The 20,374-nt window shown below is 36.0% G+C and overlaps 1 protein-coding gene across 2 annotated transcripts in view; it reads right to left on the minus strand.

The window, feature by feature from the left end:
- RNaseX25 (Ribonuclease X25) overlaps positions 1-20,374 on the minus strand; it is a 70,635-nt gene that overhangs the window by 49,685 nt on the left and 576 nt on the right. The window lies entirely within an intron of this gene.

A 20,374-nucleotide genomic window follows, 5' to 3' on the forward strand; every position in this document is an offset into this window, starting at 1 on the left:
GCTACCCGGCAAAAGTTAAGCGCCTGAGAAAATTTGCCTGATTTTCGAAAAAAGGGGGAAACACCCCTAAAAGTCATAGAGCCTTAATGAAAATCACACCATCTGATTCAGCGTATCAGAAAACCCTACTGTAGAGGTTTCAAGTTCCTGTCTGTAAAAATGTGGAATTTTGTATTTTTTGCCAGAAGAAAGATCACGGATGCGTGTTTATTTGTTCTTTTTTTTCCCAGGGGTGATCGTGTCGACCAAGTGGTCCTATAATATCGTGGAAGGGCTCATTCGAACGGAAATTAAAAGTTCTAGTGCCCTTTTAAGTGAACAAAAAATGGAGGGCAACTAAGCCCCCTCCCACGCTCATTTTTCCCCAGAGTCACCCGATCAAAATTTTGATATAGCCATTTTGTTCAGCATGGTTGAAAATATAATAACAATGTCGTTTTTGATGACTAAATCCCCAAAGTCCCCGGGGGGAGGGCTGAAAGTTATGAATTTTACCCAATGTTTACAAATTGTATTGGTTATTGGGATGTATACAGACGTTTTCAGGGGGGATTTTTTCTGGTAGTGGGGGGAATGGGTCAGGGGTTATGTGGGAGGATCTTTCCATGGGGGAAGGGACATTGCTATGAAGGGTGCGCCGGATTTTCCAGCATTATTTAGAAAAAAGATCAGAAATTAAATAAAAAAAAAAGTTTGTCAATTGAAAGCAAGGAGCAACATCAAAACTTAAAACGAACAAAAATTATTACGTATATGCAGGGGCGAATCTCCAGCATTTTTATTAGGGGGACAAGAGGGGTCCATATCTCGATAGTCAAATGGCATGGGATGTATAATATTTTTTCTCCACATTATTGGGGGGGGGGGAATTTATTTGTTTGTTTTTTGTTTTTTTGTTTGTTTTCTTTTCCAAGGGTGATCGTATCGATCCAGTAGTCCTAGAAAATCGTGAAAGGGCTCATCTGAATTGAAATTAAAAGTTAATAGTTCCCTTTTTAAGTGACCGAAAAATTGGAGGGCACCTTCGCCCCTTCCCACGCTCATTTTTTTCTCGAAGTCACCCAATCAAAATTTTGAGATAGCCATTTTGTTCAGCATAGTCGAAATCTAATAAATATGTCTTTGAGGATGACTTAATCCCCCACAGTTCCCCGGGGAAGGGCTGCAAGTTATGAAATTTGCCGATTGTTTATATATAGTATTGGTTAATGGGAAGTATACAGACGTTTCAGGAGGGATTTTTTTCTTGTGGGAGGGGGTCGGAGGAGGGGGCTACGGTGAAGGACTTTCCAACAAGGATTTTCCTTGGGGGAAGAGACATTTCTATGAAGGAGGCGCCGGATTTTCCAGCATTATTTAAAAAAAACGATCAGAAAATAAAAAATTAAAAACAAGTTTTTTCAACTGAAAGTAAGGAGCAACATTAAAACTTAAAACAAACAGAAATTATTACGTATATGACAAGTTCTCCCCCTAGTCAATACCTCGCCCATTACGCTAAAGTTTAATTAGTACTTTCAAAAGAGCTATCTATTCTAATTAACCAGCCTTTGTGATTCAGAGGTTTGTGATTCAAACAAAATTCGAACTTTAGCATAAAGAGCGAGGTATTGACTAGGGGTAAACTCACTAATATACGTAATAAAAAAATACAAATATAGAAGTTCTTTACTTAAGTTAATTCGTAAGTTACATCAGAACAAAATTTCGAGAAAGACATTTAGCCAAAACAAGTAAAATTAATATGCAAATTTCATCCTAATTATTCATGTACGATGCGCCAAAATCAAAGCTACATTAATTCAATAACGTCCAGAAATTAAATAAAAAAAAACAAGTTTTTTTTAACTGAAAGTAAGGAGCGACAATAAAACTTGAAACGAACAGAAATTATTCCGTATATGAAAGGGGATGTCCACTCCTCAACGCCTCGCTCTTTACACTAAAGATTTTTATTGTTTTAAAAAATAGAGTTGTGAGAAATAGTCTAACTTTAGCGTAAAGACCGAGGCGTTGAGGAGGGGACAGCCCATTTTATATACGGAATAATTTCTGTTCGTTTTAAGTTTTAATGTCGCTCCTTACTTTCAGTTAAAAAAACTTGTTTTTTTTATTTAATGACACAAAAGAAAAATGCCTATCTTCGTAGATGGCATCAATCAGCAAAATAATCTGTTTCAAATAATTTTAACGAGTGTTTTAAAGAAGAAGGTCGTAATTTCAATACAAATAATAAAATAAAAAAAAAGTTTTGGTAGTTACCAAAACTACCTGTCAGTAGTCCATCCCCTATTTTCATTGAGCTCGAAAACCATCCGTATAAGAGTTTACTTCATTATTTTGGGGAGGTAGCAATATCATCTACTAAGTTCGTATCCAGGGGGGCGGGGGTTTGAACCCCCCCCCCCCGACCCCGAAATGTTTGTCTGACTCGTAAAAACGTAACAAAAATGGACATAAATAAATTTCGTATGCATTTTTTGAGGCTTTTTTGTGTAAAACCCCCCCAAAAATTTTTTTTAGTAAAACTCCCTCCGAAAAAAAATCCTGGGTACGGCCTTATCACCTACCCTCTTCATTTCTATCCTTTGTGACAATCGCTACTTGTAATATTAGCCTAATAGTAGTAATATCCTTGGTTTATTGCTAGCCTATATCTAATTTCGAAATGAACACATTTAAATTCAGTTATTTTATTTGTAATAATCGGCCTTTATATAAAAATTTAACTGTTCGAAGCTTAATGAACACAGTATATACCAGTATATAAACTTTGAATAAAAACGTAAAGTTTTCATACCCTTTTTATTGAACGAGCGATTGGAGGGTACCCTGTCCACCCTCCTCCAATGACAATGGCTCATAGTGATCCTTTCGAGAGGCATCATTGTTATCAAACGTAGGCATCACCCCAGAAATGCTTATTTCCTTAACCAAGAAGTAGGTTATCATTTCACACCTGTTAAGTCATTCAAAGTGGACATTAATTTCAAAAGGTTATAACAAGCGAAGAAATAGTTACAGAGAAAGTGTATGAGAAACATACGATGTAGAAATGCAAAACCGGTATCTTGTCGAGGGCAATAGAAATGTGTTCATTTAATATCTTGCGGTTTCAGAGTCGAGCAGGTTGATCCAACTAGGTCTCTGTTGAAGGGGCTACACTGCTACGTCTATAAGAGCTCAATACTTTTTCCCTATAACTTTTATTATACATCAGCACAAGAATACTCGAAGTTGGACCAAGTATTAAAAAAGTGCTATAAGAAACAAGCCAAAATAAGAATTTATAACCTCTTACACCAATCTCAGATGGTACAATATAAAGAAAAACAGCCCTATAGAAAACACATGTGACGAAGAGAGTTACTTGAACTGCTAAAGCTTTTTGAAATTCAGGGACATAGTCTGACCTCGTCTCTTTGGATCTGGTTATGCTTTTGCTAGAAGCTCCTATCGCAATTATTGAAAACAACAAATATGGTACAAAAAGTCCAATCAACATCCGGTTGATTTCAGTTTGCGCTTGTTTTCTTCTATCAAGGAATGATTGAAGCCCACCTGTGCACAGTGACCACACTAATTGACCTCGGGACATAGAGAGGCCCCCAAAAAAGGGGAGAGTTGTTAGAAAGCCTATAAGCATAGCAGTAGCCCTAAATTTTCTTCCTGTCTAAGAACTACTAATTCTAGGAATGTAGATCTTAAAGAGCACAGCTAACTCAAGGCCAAATAAGTATGTTTGGACTAAAATAAGCCCAATTTGTTCGGTCACTTTATAAACTATGCAAACTATATCTGGTAGTTCATAGAACCACATTAGCAAAAATGAAGCGCTTATGTAAATTGTAACAGAATTCGACAAACATACAAGTGATACATAAATATGTAAAAGCTCATTATTTCTTCCAGAGTCCTTTAATGTTTTAGCTTGAATAAGCAGTACAAAAATGGATAAGCTTATTACAACGCACGCAAAAACACAGATTATAATCCCAGAATTATCCATTACTACACAAGGGAAAAAAGGGGAGATATCACGGGATTTGGACCACTCCTAGAACTTGGGGGACGTATCTAGGCACTACTAGTACTCACTATTAAATAATAACTTGATCAAATAATAGCTTGTCAAAAATGATATTTCCAGAGTTGTCTAAAGTCTAACTACGTTTGATATTGAATGGTCTTGAGAAAAACATAACAGCGACTGTTTTATTTCAAGAACAATAACCCCAATCTTTCTTTTGAAAAACTATACTTCAGTCTAATTAGTAGCCAAACAAAAACAGTAGTTAGGCTTGACTCCCAAAAGTCAGATTGCTAATCTAAGTCATACTTGACACTACTCCCATTAGAGAGATGAGTCAACACGTTATTTGTCTTGGATGGATATGCACACAACTGTTAGTACCTAAACCTCTGGGGGCTATGCTCCTACTTCTAATAGCGTTTCTGTCTTTGCAAATTTTACCCCAAAAAACGATTCACATTCAGTTTTTGAACGCACAAATTCAAGAGTCAGATCAGTAGCTACACACTTTTGGTGAGATAGAGTCGTATCAGCGCCAAATGTAAACTAAACAAAAATGCAGATATAGTTATGATTATGCTAACGTTGCCTGGGAACAATGATGAAAATATCACTTTTATTGCGGCTGATTACGAGGGGCACGAGTTTTCAGGAATCAAGAGCACCAGGTGGCACGTGCCAAGCATGGCGGAACTGTGCCCATAGTACTGGGGACTGTGGCATGTCTGGCGGAACTACGTGGCATACTTGACGCTGCTGGATGTATACCAGTTTACTCTTGGGGGAGGGGGAAGCGTAGTTTGCCAAAATCCCAGAGTCAGAAAAACTATAGTACAACATGGTGAAACTCTTACAATAATTGGAATGTTCTTGGGGCCCGGTCAAAAGCCCTGTCCACCCACACATTTCGTCACACTGTCATTTCGTCCACACTGTCATTTCGTCAATCTTGTGAATTTTTACTTTTTTCTTGGGCGAAGAAATCTCGTGAGAGCATAAATAACGCCTAAGCAGAGATAAATAAGAATACCTAATACCAAGCAATATAATAATTTATTTATGATGTTATTATCATTTATATATATATATATATATATATATATATATATATATATATATATATATATATATATATATATATATATATATATATATATATATATATATATATATATACATATATATATACATATATATATACATATATATATATATATATATATATATATATATATATATATATATATATATATATATATATATATATATATATATATATATATATATATATATATATATATATTTTTTTTCATTGTTTTTTTTTACATTCGCATTGAATCTCCACGTTTTATGTCTTGGTTTGTTCTTCGGCACTCGCATTGATTTTATGTTTTTTCGTTTCGCGCTGAAAAAGAGAGGCGTTTGTCCCCTCGAAATATTCGCTTTATTGTATTTTTCAGTATTATCATTTGGCCTTCAAAAACCCCATTTTGCTCGTTTTTCTTTTTTTATGTTATGTCATGCCAATGTGGTTTAAGAAATTATTAAGTTAAAGGTTTCAGGTTATTTTGAGGGATGTATATTGAAGAATGATTGGAGGGCAACCAGCCCCCTTGCCCTTATTAAATGCCCCTTTCTCTCAACACTGATAAAAATTCTGAAAAAGCCATTTTATTCAAAAAAGTCAAAAGCTCTAATAACTATGCTCTGGTGATGCCATGCCCCTCACAGTCCTGGCAAGGATTGTAAATTATGCAATTAACCCATCATTTAAATACAGGATTTATCAATAGGAAAGGGGGAATGTTTGATTCTGTGTGTGTTCGGAATGGGTAAATGTATTAAGGTGAAAATTTCATGCATAAGTTATGGATATTGTCAATTGTTAATGTATAAAGTTTTCATTCGAAATATGTGACTACTTAATTTGGGTTCTAAAAAGGGTTATGGTTTAAGGTGAAAATTTAGGGCAATGTAGAGAGGGGTGTCAAACACAATCAAAACACACTATGTAAATGCTGGTTGTCAAAACGGTATATCAGGAAAAATCTGAGGAATGGCTGAGGGTATTTAGTTGAAACCTTTAAGGATTTGTTGAGGGGTATGTTGACGAGTGAATGGAGGGAACCAGGCCCCCCTCCTTCTGTTCAACATTGACTGTTGCAAAGTAATTATGCAATTAAATCGTTATTTACATGCAGGATTTATCACCATGAAAAGATGTAATTTTTTATACTGCAACTACTTGTAAATGTGACTGAGATTGTTCGCTATGGCGACTACTTGTGACTTGAACTGCAACTACTTGTGACTGAGACTACTTAAGGGTGCGACTACTTGCGACTGTGACTATAACTACTTGTGACTGCAATTATGAATGCAACTCGATAGCTACTGTGGCTATTTGTGACTGTGACTACTTGCGACTGCGAGTGTGACGACTCATGACTGAAACTGCTACTAATTGCGATTGTAACTACTACTGCTTCCGACTGTTAGTTGCTACTGTTGTGACTGCGACTGTAACTGCAAATACTACTGCAACTTCTACCATTCAACTAGAACTATTAAACTATCTCAAAAGAGTTTTACTGTATCCTGCTTGTCAAAATAGCATAGTTCATCCAGGCTGTTAAAAGGGCTTATCTGCAATATGTCGCGAATGGCTAAGGTTATCAAGTTGAAAATTTTAGGGAATATTGTGGGGAGGCTACACTAGATCAAGAGACACTAGGTGCATCCAAGTTGTCAAAAAGTCATATCAGGGCACAAGGTCATATCCAGGGGGGTTAGAGGTTGAACCAGGGCTGTGGAGGTGGAGTTAGAGTTTTAGTAAATTTTTCCTGGATGGAGTTGGAGTAACAGAAATGCAAGACCTTTTTGAGTTGGAGTCGGAGCTGTGAAAACAGAAAAAGGCTGGAGTAAGTCAAGAATACTTAAACACTACTAAAAAGTGAATAAAGGGAATTAATTCTGTAGGCTAATTGTAGTGAATAGAACTGTTTCGTACCATAATACGACAGAACTACCACAGAAACAATTTATTCAATCATTTGTATCATCATTGAAAAATATACATATAATATGAAATTCAGAGCTAGAGTTAAAGCAATTATGTTTAAAGTTTCAGGAGTCGCTATCAGAGTTGGAGTCGGTATATTGGAAATGTTTGGAGTCGGAGTTGCTCGTCACCCATAATAACTCAAAAAAAAAACGACCATGAGAATTACAATGAGTCAAAAACGAAATTGAAGAGCAAAAAAAAAAAAATGTGCGGTTGCAAGACATGCGACAACGAGGGTCAGAAAGAATCAAAAAGAAAACTGAAGAACAAAGAAATATTTGGTTAAAAGATATGTGACAGTAAGAATGACAACGAGGCCACCTCTACAATTTCCAAATGAATTGGCTTGCCTTTTTTAGGACGTCAGTTGCTCTTTAAAGAGTTCCACAAACGACCCCCAACTTGAACTTATGTTTTCCTTTAGCTACATTCAACGAAAGCGATTATCCAACCAACAACAGTTGTAATATTTTCAGCTTCAAAGTAGCTGGACAAATTTATCACAAAATCAATTGAGCAGCACACCCACCACAAACCCCTGAAGGTGATTTTGAACCAGGTTCATATGGTCAAATGTACTTTTTAGACCCTGATGAAGCTGTTGAAAAACGCTTTGCACATCCTTTAAATTATGGGATCTCTCAAAGCCTAATCGATCTGTTGGAAGAAATATTGCGAGACACAAACAACTATGCCAAATTTGCGAAAAGTAGATGATAATGTAAATGAACGGTGCTGCTTCACTGGGACAATATATATATATATATATATATATATATATATATATTGTCCCAGTGAGTTCAATGAATTTATTTTTCCAGGGACACTTTATGTGCAAGAGGTGGTCGCATAAACTTTGGAACGGGATTCATTGAATTACAAATTACAAGTTATAGCGCCCTTACACCAGGGGCGGATCCAGGATTTTTTAAGGGGGGGGGGCAAAATAGGTTGATCCAACAAACTTGCGTTAGGAGAAAGTTTAATTAACGCAATATTGCGTTAATTAAGTAAATTGTATTACATTAGACTACGTTAGGGGGGCGCACACCCCCTCGACCCTCCCCTGGATCCGTCACTGCCTTACACTCTCTGTTTCTTTCCTTGTTAGGGAGGAGAGCAGAGGCCTAATAGGTGTGTGTTAGTGCCAAAACATTCTAACTCTCATTGAACCTTCAGGTATAAACAGAATTAGTTCAAAGGAAGCGGTGGGGGGGGTGCTATTTCATCCCTCTTGATTCTCGTATTTCTGGTCGAGGCTGTTTTTATGAAAGGAAAATTGGGGGATTTTACAATGGGCGATTTTCCCGGGGAAATTTTACGACGGTTGGGGGAGACTTCTGGGGGAGGGGGAGTTTAAAGACCTGTGTTACTGCTAAATAAACTAAAAATTTTCACTATTTTCGTTTCATTTTTTAAATTCTGACTTTCGATTCTTATTGATTTCTTTGGACTAATTTGACTACGATTTGAATGTAAAAACAATACAGTGATTTTTGGTATTTATTCAAGAATTTCGTTTAAAATACGAAATAAAGAGCGTTTCAAAGACAAATTGTTATCTTATATCCAGTTTGGATCCGATTTATTGGTTTTACTTATATTTGAACTCTGCGAAATCAAGAAAAGTTAAGACACACGGTATAGGCTATATATGATTTTTTTTTTTGTGATTTTGACTTGTTCTTTTGATAGGGAGGAGGGCAGATGCCTACTAGGTGTGTGTTAATACCAAAACATTCTAACTCTCATTGATATTCAGGCATAGCCTATACAGAATTAGTTCAAAGGAAGGGGCGAGGGTGGATGTAAAGAGCGACTCTAGATCTACATCAATTAATTCTGGATGTAAATTCTGTAATAAAAACATAACATTTATTTCTTTTCAACATCATCGCATTCTTTTTTTTAATCATTTTCAGTATTTTTTCATTTTTAATTTTTCGGTCAAATCCGATTGCACAATAAACGTAAAATCCGATTGCACATGTTGGGCATTCCAGTCAGCACACGTGAAAAGAAGAAATCCAATAATGGGTCTTAATTCAAAATGTACAGTGGGTAACTAGGCTTAATAATAAAAAAAAAATGACCGGTCTTAATTAGAAATTGCCTCTTACTACTACCAGTGCCGCAACAAGGATTTTGGTTCAATAAAGGGGGGTAATAACGCCTGCCTCCGGGCCTTGGCGGGTTCCGTCGACACAGGAATTTTTCTTATCTGACCTTTGAACTATTGTTAATGAAATGGCTCATATAAAATTTTTATCGGATGGTCTTGGGGAACAAGGGTGTGTGGGGGGGACTAGCTGCCCTCGGATATCTTTTGACTCTTAAAAAGTGAACTAGAACTTTCAATTTCCAATCAAAAGAACCTTCTCTGAAGTTTATAAGAGCATCTCTTTCATAAGAACCATATATGCCCCCAAGGCATAACTTATAACCCTTGCCCCTGAAGACTGTAGGGCGGGTGTCCTGCCGAAACATATAATTTCCAGAACTATCAACTTCGTTGAACAAAATGGCTATATCAAAATTTTGATTGGATGTGTTTGGGGAAATGGTGGGCGTGGAAGGGGTGTCAGTTGCCTTAGAATCGCTTTCGACTATTAAAAAGGGAATTAGCCATTTAAATTTCCTTATATGCTTTTCCTTATAATTTCCTTATACCTTATATGCCCCCAGGGCATATCTCACAACCCTTGCCCTGAGGGCTGTGGGGGAGTTGTCATCCTCAAAGACCAAATTTCCAGAACTTAAAATTACGTTTAATAAAATGGCTATCTTAAAATTTTGATTCGATGTGTTTGGAGAGAAGATAAGCATAAAAGGGGGGATAGTTGCCCTTTTACCAGTTTCGACCATTCAAATGGGCACTAGCCCTATGAAATTCCAATTAAAATTTCCCTTTTTGTAGTTCTTATGACAACACCTTCAGTAAAAGCCTTATATACCCTCAGGGCATAATTTAAAACCGTTGCCCTAAGGGTTATGGGGGAGTGTCCTCCTCAAAAACATATTTTCTATCTGGGAATCAACTACGCTGAACAAAATGGCTATCTCAAAATCTTGATTGGATGTGTTTGGGAGAATGATGGGCGTTGGCGAGGGGCTAGTTGCCCTCCAATCACTTTCAACTATTAAAAAGGGCACTAGCCCTTTGAATTTCCAATCGAATGAGCCCTTTCTGAAGTTTCTACGGCAACGTTGTCTATACAAAACCTTATATGCCCCCAGGGCGTAACTTACAACCCTTGCCCTGAGGGCTGTGGGGGAGTTGTCATCCTCAAAGACCTAATTTCCAGAACTTAAAATTACGTTTTACAAAGCCTCCATTCATGGAGGTCCCAGGGACTTCTTGCTGTCCGGTTCTAAGCCGGCTTAAGCACTTCGGTGTAGATTTGAGAAGACATGTGATCCCCGTCCTGCACTGGTATCCGGGATCATTGCTTTTCCTGAGGCGAAAATAATTACAATGATTTAAAGAACATGAAAATTGGAACTTGGAATGTTACGACATTAAAAAATGACTATAGTATCGACATTTTGACTGACGAATTCAGACGATTCGAACTGGATTTATTAGGACTTTCAGAAACTCATATCCCAGGGGTAGGAAGCATGAAATTAGGTGATATAGAATTTGTTTACTCAGGCAGGAAGGATGGGGTACACAGAAAGGGAGCAGGGCTCATGATGAATAAGGAAGCTGCTAAGTCTTGTTTAGGCTGGGAAAGTATTAATAATAGAATACTAATTGCTCATTTTGTGACTAGAAAGTTCGGGGTATCAGTTATAGTAGTATACGCCCCTGTAGAACCGACTGACGGAGATACTAGGGACTCAGATGAATTTTACTTACAGTTACAGGAGCAAATAGACAAGTTCCCAGGTAGAAATATGATGTTATTACTGGGAGATTTTAACGCCCAGGTTGGTAGAAATAGGGATAGATGATATCTTAACTTTGGTAAATTTAGTTTAGGAAAAGAAAACAGAAATAGACACACACTTTTGCCATTATGTATGTACAACAATCTAGTTATAACCAACAAGGTGCTTGATAACTAAGTTGTTAATAGAATAGCTAAGTCTTCACGTAACATTAAGAAAGAAGACCTCACGCATTACTTTATAGTAAACAGATCACCTGAACGATCAATGAAGTAAATTGGGGCCTACAAGAGCGACGCAATTGATGTTAAAATTAAAAATCACCATCTAGTAATGTCAAGGGTTAGTTTAAAATTGAAGTATCAGAAGGGTAACTACCTCCCGGGAAGTTATCATGTTGGTAGACTCCAGGATGAGAATTTGAGAGAAACTTTCCAGGAACAGTTGAATACTAAACTTGAGAGTTTAAAATTTGACAATGTGGAAGATGGTTGGATAATTTTAGAAAAATAGTTTGCGAAGTTACTAATGGTGCATTAGGGAAGAAAGCTAGAACTGCAGCTAAGAATATTAGTGAAAAAGCTTTATGTTTAATAGAAAGTAGAAAGGACTTGTACAAGAATTATCCGAGTGATAGATTGTATGAAAACAAAAGAAATGTAAAGAAAGTGGAGAAAGCATTCAAATATGAACTAAGGAGGTGTGAAGTGGAGGCCATGGATAAAATTGCTGGATAAAGAGAGATGGGCCAAAAATTTTGAGAACTTGCTTAACCGAGATAGAATTGCAGGAAAAAATATAGATGAAAAAGTTTGTGATACTTTGGATGTGAAGGAAGATTTGTTTTGTGAGGAAGAATTAGCAACAGTACTAAAAGGATTAAAGAATAATAAGGCTCCAGGTGCTGATAGGGTGGTAAATGAGTTTCTTAAATACGGTGGGTCTGAGGTTAGAAATAAGTTATTGAAGATTATGAATATGATTTTTGAAAAAGCGGAAGTACCTAACGATTTTAGAAAAACCTTAATTAAACCCCTGTATAAGAAAGGTGATAAGAGTGAGTGTGGCAATTATTGAGGCATTAGTTTGGTCTCTGTAAGTAGTAAATTAATTAGCAATATGATACTTTTTAGACCAAGAGATGCTGTAGACAAAGTTTTAAGAGAAGAATAGTGTGATTTTAGAAAAGATAAAGGATGTGTCAACCAAATTTTCACTCTTAGGTTAATAATTGAGAAGTGCCTGAGTTTTCAAACACCTTTGGTACTCAGTTTTATAGATTACGAGCAAGCGTTCGATTCTGTTGATAGAAGAGTTTTAGTAAAGGTTTTATCCTCGTATGGTATACCAGACAAATACAAGAAAGTGATTAGTGCTATGTACGAGAATAACACTGCTGCAGTTAAGGTAGGAAATGAGGTTAGCAGCTGCTTTTGTATTAAATCAGGAGTTAAGCAGGGCTGTGTTCTATCCCCCTTTATATGGATTATTTTGATGGACTTTGTTTTAATGAGCACAGGAAAGGCGATGGGAGACCACGGAATCAAATGGGGAGGAAAAAGTCTCCTGGATGTGGATAATGCTGATGATTTAAGCATCCTAGAAGAAAGTGTGAGCAAAATGAATGAAATTTTAGAGGTTTTGCGAGTTCAGTGTGCAAAAATGGTTTGAAAATTAATGTTAGAAAGACTAAGTCACTAAGGCTAAGAATAAGTAAAAAAGAAAACATGACGTTGAGTAATGAAAACATTGATCAGGTGGGCAGCTTCACTTACCTTGGTAGTATTATTGGTAAAGATGGTGGGAGCAGTGAAGATGTAAAAATAGAATAGCCAAGGCTCAGGGTGTTTTTTCACAGTTAAAAAAAGTCTGGAAGAATAGGAAGATAAGTCTGCAAACCAAGATTAGAATCTTAGAAGCTACAGTGATGACAGTGGTCAAATATGGCTCTGAAGCATGGACGCTCCGAAAAGCGGATGAAGATTTTCTAGATGTTTTCCAGAGAAATTGCTAAGGATTGTTCTGGGTACCTTGCTGACTGACCTTATTTCGAACATTAGGCTATACGAAAATGTGGATCAATACAGCTCTCTAGGACTATAATGAAGGAAAGGTTGAGGTGGTTAGGGCACGTTGTGCAGATGAAGGATGACAGATTGCCAAAGATTGTTCTTTTCGGCCAACCATCTAGGGCTAAAAGGAAAGCACGTCGTCCCCGTCTGGGGTGGGAGCACGTCATAAAAGAAAGATTTAAAGGAAATTGGAACTTCGTGGGCGGGTGTAAAAAGGGAGGCTTTGAATAGATTGGGGTGGAGGAGGATCGTGTGTAGCTGTGTTGACCTCAGGTGGCTTAGTGCTGCGGTGAGTTGTTAGTAGTAGTAGTAGTAGTAAAATTATGTTTAATAAAATGGCTATCTCAAAATTTTGATTGGATGAGTTTGGGGAAAAGGTGGGCGTCAGCGGGGGTTTAGTTACCCTCCAATCACTTTCGACTATTAAAATGGGCACTAGTCCATTGAATTTCCAATTGAATGAGTTCTTTTTGAAGTTTCTACGAAAACTCCTACTATAAAAACCTTATATGCCTCCAGGGCATGACTTAAAACCCTTGCCCTAAGGCTTGTGGGGGAGTGTCCTCCTCAAAAATATATTTTCTATCAGGAAATCAACTACACAGAACAAAATGGCTATCTCAAAATTTTGATTGGATGTGTTTGGGGGAATGATGGGCGTGGGGGGGGGGCGAGTTTCCCTCCAATCACTTTCAACTATTAAAAAGGGATGTAGCCCTATGAATTTCCGATTGAATGAGCCTGTTTTAAAATTTCTAAGACAACGCCTTCTATAAAAAATCTTATATGCCCCCAGGGCATAACTTAAAACCCTTGCCCAGAGGGTTGTGGGGGAGTGTCCTCCTCAAAAACATATTTTCTATCTGGAAATGAACTAACCTATGCTGAACAAAATGGCTATCTCAAAATTTTGATTGGATGTGTTTGGGAAAATGATGGGCATGGGGGGGCTAGTTGTCCTCCAATCACTTTCGACTATTAAAAAGCCACTAGCTCTTTGAATTTCCAATCAAATGAGCCATTTTTGAAGTTTCTACAACAACGCCTTCTATAGAAACCTTATATGCCCCCAGGGCATAACTTAAAACCCTTGCCCTTAGGGTTGTGGGGGAGTGTCCTAATCAAAAACATATTTTCTATTTGGAAATCAACTATGCTGAACAAAATGGCTATCTCAAAATTTTGATTGGATGTGTCTGGGGGAATGATGGGCGTGGGGGTGGGGCTAGTTGCCCTCCAATCACTTTCAACTATTAAAAAGGGCACTAGCCCTTTGAATTTCCAATCGATTGAGTCCTTTTTGAAGTTTCTACGACAACGCTTTCTGTAAAAACCTTATATGCCCCCAGGGCATAACTTACAACCCTTGCCCTGAGGACTGCGGCGGAGTGTCCTCCTCAAAAACATATTTTCTATCTGGAGATCAACTACGCTGAACAAAATGGCTATCTCAAAATTTTGATTGAATGTGTTTGGGGAAATGATAGGCGTGGAGGTGGGGGGCTAGTTGCCCTCCAATCACTTTTGTCCCTTAAAAAGAGCACTAGAACTCTCGATTTCCATTCAAATGAGCCCCCTTTGAAGTTTCTACAACGACCCTATCCATAGGAAGTGACTTTGGGAAGAAAATAATAATAATAATAATAATAAATAATAAAACATTGGAGCTGTATAGCCTTTACTAGAGGCAACGCTATAGCGTTGCCTCAGATAAATTTGGGAACTAATAGTTTTTCTGGGTCTATACTTTTTGAAATGTGGTCTGAAACCCCTTTAACATATGGGAGACCAAGGTAAACTGAATTTTCCCTTTGATTTGCGTTTTCTGTGGAACTATCTGATCATTTTTTAATACGTTTTGCAATTAAAGAATTTATTAAACTAATTGGATAACCATTCCCAAATAAAATATCTCTAAGGTAGTCGAGCTCTGAATCCAGGAAACGTGGTGAACAAACTTTCAATGCTCTGTCAACTAGAGAAGTGACCACTCCTCTTTTCACAGCATTAGAGGAATAGTTTAAGTAACAGTCACTATTTGTGGGTTTTCTATAGACACCAAACTTGAAACATGCATCATTTCATCATTTTTTTGCACCAGAACATCTTTTACTTCCATTATAGAGGCATTTTTTATAGAAAGAAATATGGGCTTTCCATGGGCGCCCCCTTTCACCAATACAGGCTGATACCTTCATGGAAGACCTTGAAGAAAGGACAATTTTGCAAAGTTTTTGTAAACCTGAATTTTGGGTTCATTTTAAAGATGATATTTTTATTTGTGGGAGCATGGTGACGAGTCTCTGGGTTCTTTTCTTTACTTGCTCAACTCCTTGGATCCAAAACTTAAATTTACTCAGGAATCAGAGGTAAAGAGGCGTCTTTGTTTCTTAGATGTTCTGTTGCACCAAAATGATACATGTTTCGAGTTTGGTGTCTATATTTAAGTCCCTATTTAAGGAAATATTTCTATTGATCTCAAGTCTGATTTCAATTGCTTCTCAAACTATCTGTTTTACGCCTAGGTCATTGCTAATAAAGGCAGATTCTTCAAAAAGTACTTTGTGGCTAGGATTTTGGGAAAACATGGCTGTCTAAGGTAGAATCAAAAGAAACAAAAGCAATATTAGAATTTAGAGCTTTGGTAATATCATCTTTATGCTGTTGCAGGCATTAATCTAATTTCTGGTGAGTTCTTCCTATGTAGTACATGTGACAATCGCATGGTATTTGATAGACCCCTCTTTGGCGAGTAACTGGGGTTTTATCTTTACCAGAATTTAGGACATTTATGATTTTGAAATTATTGGTAAAGACAATATACAGATTATTTTGTGTGCACACTTTTTTAAGATTCGTAGTGATTTTTGGGAGATAAGGGAGGTAAACTATGTTTGAGGGCTGATCAGGATTCTCACATGGTAAACTACCATTGATTTTATGGGAAAATGACTCCATACATATTTATTTTAATTGGCACCCTGGGATCTTCTAGCCAGAAAAAAAAAACAATCTAAATAGGTCAGGAGTTTGATCAAATTTGTTTAGGGCCTTAGTTTTGAAAAGAAAACTCATGTGACTGACATCACAGTTATAAACACACCAAGAGCAAAAATTACATAATTTTTTCACCAGGAATGGCCATATGATTTTTAGTATCAATGACGCATGAAAAATTACAGAACATGAGAAATTACTCTGAAATACTAAACAAAAAGGCATGGAAGAAGAAAAAGCAAAATTTGGGAAAATTGGTTTCTTGAGATATTCTTGCATTAAAGAACGATCTAGATAGGTCAGGAGTCTGAGAAAAAATCGTTAAGAGCCTGAATTTTGGTTTTTGCAAATGATGTCATGTAATATGTTAGTACATCATATAAGCATTTCTTATGACATCATATATGGCATCATATAAGTATTTTCCTATATCATATTTTCTTCATTATATGGCTGTCTAAGGCTGTCTAAAAAAAACTTTCCAAAAAAGAAGTTTTCAAAGAAAAGTAAAGGCCATTTTAAACTTAAGATCAGCAGAAACAAATACCTATTAAAATTCAAACTCAAAACGACCAGAAATTACCATTAAAAAATAAATAAAACCCAAAACAAACAGAAATTAAATAAACAAACAATTAAATAAACAATCATAGCAAAAAACATACAACAAGTAATAATATAAATGAATAAAAAGATCTTAAAGCAAGTAATGCTTAGATTGAATATAAAAATCAAGCTTAAAATGAAAAAAACATTTTGCTATTGAAGTACAAATGAAACTCGAAATGAACAGAAATTAAATAAACAATCAATGCAAACAAACATACAATAGATATTAATGTTAATTAATAAATAGATCTTAAAATGAGTGAAACTTTCCAATTTGTAACCAAGGTAAATAATTTTCGGGACAGGGGCTACAGACAGTTCTTCCAGCCTCACAGACAAGACTTCTTCTTGGTGCCAGTTCAACAGAAGAATATCTGACTTCTGCAGGTTAAATTCAAGGCTGATGCGACTGCAATTTGATTGTAGTGTGGAGAAGGTGGTCTCTGTACCTGCGACTGTGCGGCTGGGGTTCAGGATGTCATCAGCATAGGCTATCATTGTAACGTCTATGCCATGAGCTATGCATGTTGTCTCGTTAGTAGAATATGGTTCAATAATACAATTATTAAAGGCACAAAGAGATGTGACTAATCCTTGTTGAGCACCCTTTTTTACTTGGACAACAGGATTCCCTTGGTAGAACAGCATCATGTCTGGTGTATATTCAGTGAGGGCTTGACCATGGCCAGGAAGTAGGAGTTCAGCCTGTAGGTGGTCGTACATGTCTTTAATGGGTAGTAGGATGCCCTTTGGTACACCTCTCTTTCCCATATCCAGAAAGAGCTGGTATGTATGTATGCATTCTATTTCTTGAAAACAGCCCACATTTTTTCAAGAAAATTGGTATCTTGGGATATTCTTGCATAAAAAAAAATGATCTAGATAGGTTAGAAGTCTGAGAAATATTGTTAAGAGCCTGAATTTTGGTTTTTGCAAATGAGCATTTCTTATATGATGTCATACACAGCATAAATAAGATTGTTAAGTTTCTGATGCATAAGCTATTTATATAATACAAGTCTATTGGAAGGCCCAAAAACGAAAATTTGCAGTTGAAGTTACTATAAATGATGATTCTTTGGAACCAACACATGAACTATCAAACATGATAAGATGTGAAATTTGACAACCTGGACCATCTATTGAGACAACGCCAATACAGACAGCTAAAGCAAAGGCCATTGCTAAATCGTCCAAAGTAATCAAAATCTAAAAACGTGTCAAAAATGAAAATGAAGAGCGAAGACACAGGCAGTTAGAAGATATGCAAAAACGACAAATAGAGCGTGTTAAATATGAAAACGAAGATCAAAGATCCACACGGTTAGAAGACATATGACACCAAGCATGTGAGCGAGTCAAAAATGAAAATGAAGAAAAGCAGGTCAATGAAAATCAACCTGGACTGTAAGAATCAAAATGTGTCAAAATTGAAAATGATAGCACTGATGAGTGGGTTTAGGATTTTGACAGGGATAATGTCATCAATGCCTACCATACTTTTGTTAAAAAACAAAGGTATATATAATCCATATATATGATGCATATATATATATATATATATATATATATATATATATATATATATATATATATATATATGCATCATATATATGGATTATATATATATACATAGTCCAGGGTATATATTTGCACATTAGGGGGGTGGGGTAAATTTTATTTCTGATGTAAATGAGAGGTAAGATTAAACTTTCCCCCCACCCCCCTAATGTGTAAATATATACCCTGGATTGGTATAAATAAGAGTGGGGGTAAAATTCACTTCCAACAAAAATGATTATTATATTTGGAAAGAGCATAAAAAAGGCATCAAGTGGTATGTTTACTTTATTCATAAGTCAATAATATGATTTGGTAAAAATTTACCCCCTATTTTACTATAGCATGATGCAATGTGAGGGCAGTAATAAGAACTTCAAATTCTTGGGCAAATTTTCACCAATAATTTGTCAGCATAAATTAAAAATGTTGTCTCTGTTTTGACAAGCAATTGAAAAGGAAAATTATATTTAATATTTGTGATTTATGGAGTAAATATCAAGCAATAAAAGTTACATTTTTAGAATCAGAGGATAGTCGCTTTTTGTTAATATGTGAATAAGACTGAAACACCGAAAGGATATATACATCAAAATAGGATGATTGGTATTTCCAAAAAGAGGTCCTTGTAGGTAAGTCAATAATCTAATAATTTCAAGCATTTGATCTTAAATAATTGTAATAAAAACCATATCAATGTATAGCTTAGATTATTAGCTTTTCTCTGATAGCCTATATACAATTTGGCAAATTTTTACCAAATCATATTATTGACTTATGAATAAAGTCAATATACAACTCAATGCCTTTTTTTATGCTCTTTCCAAATATAATAATCATTTTTGTCAGAAATGAATTATACCCCCACCCCTATATATACCAATTCAGGGTATGTATTTGTACATTAGAGGGGTGGGTATCAATTTTATTTCTGATGTAAATGAGAGGTAAGTTAAAACTTTTCCTCAACCTTCCTGATGTGCAAATATATACCCTGAATTTGTATATATTGAGGGGAGGGGGGGGGCGAAAATTCTTTTGTGACAAAAATGATTATTATATTAATAAAGAGCATAAAAAAAGGCATCAAGTGGTATATTGACTTTATTTGTAAGTCAATAATATGATTTGGTAAAACATTACCTTCAATTCTTCTCAATTCCTCTTTAGCACAATATGAGGGTTTTGGTCTTACATAATTTTACTCAATTGGATACTGGTTTTTTACCTATATTCAGGCATTTGGGGGTTTTGGTAATGGGATGTATTGGTCATGGTAGCCTAACAACTAGCCTGGTATTGGCTAGGCTACATGGAAACTGCTGAAAGGCAGGCAATCTTATTAGAGTAGGCTAGGATACTCTTGGGTGCTGAATGGTATTGCTATTAGTGTGTTTAGAATAGTTCACTGTAAATTTCTACCAAATCATTTTTTTGAGTTATGAATAAAGTTAATAAACCATTTGATGCCTTTTTTTATGCTGATTAAAAATATAATAATAATTTCTTTTGGAAATGAATTTAAGCCCCCCCCCCCCCTATATCTTTTTTTTTTTAAACAACAATATGACCCCCTATTATCTTTTTTTGTTTAAATTTGCTTATAATAATCATTTCTATCAGAAATTAATTTCAGCCCCCCCCCTATATATGCCAATTCAGGGTTAGGTTAGGTTTTAGAAATATATACCCTGAATTGGAATATATAGGGGGGGGGCTGAAATTCATTTCCAATAGAAATGATTACTATAGGCCTATTTGTAATCAGCTTAAAAAAAAGGGTCAATATCTACCAAATCATATTATTGAGTTAGGAACAAAGTGAATACACTATTCAATGCCTTTTTTATGCTGATTACAAATATAATAAGCATTTCTATCGGAAATGAATTTCAGCCCCTTCCCCTATATAGGCTATACCTAACCCTGAATTGGCATAGGGTAAGACACCCAGTAGTCGGCCACCTGCCTATTCTTGGACATAATCTTTTATACTAGGCCTATTTTAATCACTATTTACAATGAGCCCTTTGTATGACCAAGTTTAGGCAGAATTGTCACTTGTTAGTAAATTCAAAAATAGGAGGCACTGTACAAGTGAAACTATTTGAATTAGTAACCTGCTTGTTCAGAAATTCTTCAGAA

Source organism: Artemia sp. Qi Xiang Cuo, chromosome 7 (genome assembly GCF_049724085.1).
Source record: "Artemia sp. Qi Xiang Cuo chromosome 7, ASM4972408v1, whole genome shotgun sequence".
Classification (NCBI taxonomy): Eukaryota; Metazoa; Arthropoda; class Branchiopoda; order Anostraca; family Artemiidae; genus Artemia; species Artemia sp. Qi Xiang Cuo.